The sequence below is a fragment of the Salvelinus sp. IW2-2015 genome, unplaced genomic scaffold, assembly GCF_002910315.2.
Source record: "Salvelinus sp. IW2-2015 unplaced genomic scaffold, ASM291031v2 Un_scaffold4030, whole genome shotgun sequence".
NCBI classification, from domain to species: domain Eukaryota; kingdom Metazoa; phylum Chordata; class Actinopteri; order Salmoniformes; family Salmonidae; genus Salvelinus; species Salvelinus sp. IW2-2015.
In genome coordinates, this window is record NW_019945302.1 from 40,121 (window position 1) to 45,311 (window position 5,191).

The 5,191-nt window shown below is 38.7% G+C and overlaps 1 pseudogene; it reads right to left on the bottom strand.

Moving 5' to 3' along the window:
* Nucleotides 1-1,368: 1,368 nt before the first annotated feature.
* Nucleotides 1,369-4,949, bottom strand: LOC112076783 (globoside alpha-1,3-N-acetylgalactosaminyltransferase 1-like; annotated as a pseudogene).
* Between the last annotated feature and the right edge of the window lie 242 nt (nt 4,950-5,191).

Genomic DNA, 5,191 nt, shown 5'->3' on the forward strand with positions numbered 1-5,191 from the left:
TACATACATGATTATCCCTTACATAACATGGATTATCCCTTACATAACATGGATTATCCCTTACATAACATGATTAGCCTCTTACATAACATGGATTATCCTTACATAACATGGATTATCACTTACATAACATGATTATCCCTTACATAACATGGATTATCCCTACATAACATGGATTATCACCTTACATAACATGGATTATCCCTTACATAACATTGATTATGTTACATAACATTGCTTATGTCTTACATAACATTGATTATCTCTTATAACATTGATTATCTCTTACTACCATTGATTATCTCGTACATAACATTGATTATCTCTTACATACATCTGATTATCTCTTACATACATTATTATCTCGTACTAAATTGATTATCTCTTACATAACATTGATTATCTCTTACATAACATTGAATTATCTCTTACATACCATTGATTATCTCGTACATAACATTGATTATCCCTGACATATACATTGATTACCCTCACATAACATTGATTATCTCTTACATAACATTGATTATCAATGACATAACATTGATTATCCCTCACATAACACTTGATTATCTCTTACACTAACATTGATTATCTCTTATCATAACATTGATTATCCCTTACATAACATTGATTATCCTACATACATTGATTATCTCTTACATAACATTGATTATCCCTTACATAACATTATTATCCCTCACATACCATTTTTGATTATCTCTTACATAACATTGTATCCTTACATAACATTGATTATCTCTTACATACACATTGATTTATCCCTTACATAACATTATTATCTCTTACATAACATTGATTATCTCTTACATAACCATTGATTATCTCTTACATAACATTGATTATCTTTACATAACATTGATTATCCCTTACATAACATTGATTATCCCTTACATAACATTGATTAGATGGTACAACTTGAATTGAAGGATTTCCCCTTTTGCCTTGACATTGGCAGGATGCTTTTACACAAGGAAGTGAATCCTCCATAATACCTTTTTAAAGGGGTATTTTTCTTTGTTTTCATGTTTGTTTTCATGTTTGTTTTCATGTTTGTTTTCATACTGTTTACAGTATATGTCTAGTGGTCAGAAGTTGTTTCTGGACAGGAATGCCAGCTCCACGTTGACCTTCTGCCAATGTTATTCTTAACAGAAATTCAGTCCACCGCTGTGTCTTGTCTGATCTACACATCTATAGATGGAACCGGTGCAATATTCCCCATTTCTCCATCTCTCCACTAAACCACTGGTTTGTTACTCATACACCGCATACCTTTGTCACAGAGGAGATGTTGTTTTTAGTTAGGCTATAGAAAATATAACAAGTAGTGAAATAACACAAACATTCTGAAAGTGGTTAAATATTTATTTCAAGAAAAATACACATAATCGTAATATTTTTTTAAACATAATATTTATTGAGATTGTTCCCAGTAATCAACATACACAGTAGATAGGCTACAGAATACAGGATGAAACAATTATAATTWCCTCTAAGTGGAGAACGTTATGATCCCCAAACTAAAGCAGTGACTGATATACAGTACATTTAAAATAGTAGTTTTATGTCAGTGTATGTATTTCACCAACAGAAAATGAACGGCGCCGGACAGCTGTATATCCAATGTGACCTTTTATGCCTTTCCCTAACCCTAACCCAAACCTTAGTGAAGCTATACCCAAACATAACCTAACCATAACCAATTAAGTTTTTCTTCTGCCGGTCGAATATCCAATTCCTCGTCTTATACATTGGGACAAATTTCAGCATAGTTTTTAATGATCCCAGAGAAGCGAATGACCTTGATCTCTTTGGTTTTGCCATGGAAGTCCTGCCACAAGTACTCTGGAGACAACAGCTTGCTGGGTTTGTTGTAAAGCAGGTACCTGTTGAGGTGACTCTCCTCCTGCCAGGCAGCCTCGATGGAATTCCTTGCATCCTTTTCAAGCTGCTTCCGACATACCTTTGTTAGTGTGTACACATCCTCCACGAACCCTCCGAACACAGCCCCGGCGTAGTAGTAGTCTCCCTCATCCATGGGGATGTAGGCTGTCGAGGCTGGACGCCGTTCCCGTTCTACGAAGCGGTCCCGGGTGATTGTATAATTCTGGGTGAATCACAGCAACAGCCTGCTCCAGAGACTCGGTACCCCAAGGGCGTGGCACTCTCTGTCCACGTCAAGTACAGAAGATGTAGTCGGCCTCCTGCTGATTGAACGTTCGATGGCTGTCTGGATGAATCTCATCTCCGGGCTGATATCTACCACTGCCAGCGGTTTGAACTGGGACCCTTGGATCACACTCAAATGTTCCCTGGACATGGTCACTGATGGAACATTATCGGGAGATTCAGTGAAAACATAGTAGCGAACGTTTGAAAGTCGACAGGAAGTACTTCTCTGCTGTCTTCCAGGAAATCTCGGAGAAAGCGGACGTATCTGTCAGAATTTAAAAACAAACAGGTCACTGCCAAAATATAGAAATAGAGAGATGGGCCACCACGAGCCACCTTGGGCAACGAGCCACCTTGGGCCAACCACGAGCCACTTGGACCACCACGAGCCCATTGGGACCACCACGAGCCACTTGGGCCACCACTAGCATCCTTGGGGCCAACCAATCAGCCACCGAGAACAGCTCGTAATGCACCTTCGGCAAAGATTCTACAAGTGTCTGAACAGAGTGTTGGGCCACCACGAGCCACCAGAACAGCTCTAAATGCACTTGGCAAAGATTCTAGTAGTGTCTAACAGAGTGTTGGGCCACCACGAGGCAAGATACAGCTCTAATGCCACCTTGGCAAAGATTCTACAAGTGTCTGAAACAGGAGTGTTTGGGCCCACCACGAGCACCAGAAAAGCTCTAATGGCTTGGGCAAAAGCTTCTACAAGTGTCTGAATCTCTATAGGAGGCGATGCAAACAACATTCTTCATAATTTTGGAGTTTTGATAATTTGGTGTTTTCGTTTTTGATGGTGGTAGATAACGTCTCTCAGGACACAGCTCATTTGATTTGAGATCTAGTGACTGTCATATGGTTCACATCGTTTTCACATGCTCATGCAAACCATTTTATTGACCCTTGTGGCCCTGTAATATGGGGGCATTGTTGTTCTGGGGGCTCAGAGCCATGGTAGCTTAAAAGAATGACCAAAATAAAGGCCATCACCAGCGTTTTTCCACATGACCGTTAGCATAATGGGATGCTTAATGCTTTAACTCGAACCACAACACCTGTGTGGAAGCACCTGCATTCATATATTGTTGTATCCCTCATTCACATTCGTGTTTTTTCATTTTGTCAGTCTTACTTGTACAAACATAAGGGTTTTAAGATGCCTCTGCTCAGGGACAAAGGCCAGTATAGCACTGAAGATTCTGAATGCCAGCAACCCTGCTGTAACCTGTAAGGGTCATTCTTCGTAGATGAATAGGACACTATATGCAGTTCTGACACAACCTGTTCTGGGCGCCCTCTACATACTGTTCAAAGAACTTAAATATTCCTTGATCTTGCCCATTCACCATCGGATGGCACACATACAATATCCATGTCTTTTAAATGTGTCGAGGCTTAAATTCCTTCTTTAACCTGTCTCCTTCCCTTTGTCTACACTGATTGAGTGGATTACAAGTGAACATAATCAAGGGATCATAGCTTTTCACCTGGATTCACCTGGTCAGTCTGTTATGAGAAAGCAGGTGTTCATACTGTTTTGACTTCACGGTGTAGTTTTTAATGTGTAAAAATATTGATAGTTTACTTCCACCTTTGAACATTTGGGAAGTTGTTAAGGCTACTCACTTTCCAACCGGCAAACCTTCTGTTGGTTTGCTATGGTGAGGTTCATGGACTTGTAGATTATGTCGATGAGGTCAGGGTTCAAAGGGTTCTTGCCAGACATGGGGCCAACCATGGGGTGACTGCCATCACATCAGTCGACGAAAGAAACAAAACAAGATCAAGCCTGACTGTTTGTACTGATATTATCAATGTTTACAGATCTACAGATCAAGCCTGACTCTGTGTTGTACTGGATTATTCCTCAATGTTTACAGATATACAGATCAAGCCGGATGTACTTGTACGATTATTACTCATGTTTTACGATATACAGTAAGCCTGCTGTGTTGTACTGATTATTACCTCAATGTTTTTTACAGAATATACAGATCAAGGCTGACTGTATTCGTACTGATTATTATCTCAATATTTTTGCAATTTAAAGGTCCATGAAGAGAACGTGTGTATACTAGTGCTACACACGCTGATGTGGAAGACACATGAATATGTAACTAACATAAGATAACAACACTACTCACTCCACCAAGACACTGGGCTGCTTGTACAATAGCCTGGGAGAACAAATGTAATTCATTAGTTTAAAACCTCTCTAGGGTATGTTGGGATGGTAGCGCAGCCATTTTTCAGCCAAAGAGAGGAGTACAAAAAGCAGAATAGAGATAAAATTAATCATTAACTTTGATGATCTTCATCAGATGACACTCATAGGCTTCAATGTTACAGCAATACAATATATGTTTTGTTCGTTAAAGTTCATATTTATATAGCAGAAATCTGAGTTTAGGAGGGACGTACTGTCTCACTGGCAAAAGCCAGAGAAAATGCAGAGCGCAAATTCAAATTAATTACTATGAAATTACTATAAAAAATCTAACTTTCATTAAATCACACATGAAAGATACCAAATTAAAGCTAACACTGGTTGTGAATTCGCCAACATGCAATGAATTCAAAAGGCTTTTCGGTGAAAGCAAACGATGCCTATTATCTGAGGATAGCACAAAGTAAACAAAGACAGAGAAGCATATTTCAACCCTGCAGGCGGCGACACAAAACGCAGATATAAATATATAATTAATAGCCTTACCGTTTGACGAGCTTCCATTGTTGGCAACTTCCATATGTTCATAAAAATCACAAATTGTCTTTTTGTCGATGAATCTCCGTCGATATACAGTGGGGAGAACAAGTATTTGATACACTGACATTTTTGCAGGTTTTTCCTACTTACAAGCATGTTAGAGGTCTGTAAATTTTTAATAGGTACACTTCAACTGTGAGAGAAGGAATCTAAAAACAAAATCAGAAAATCACATTGTATTGATTTTTTTAGTAATAATTTGCATTTTATTGCATGACATAA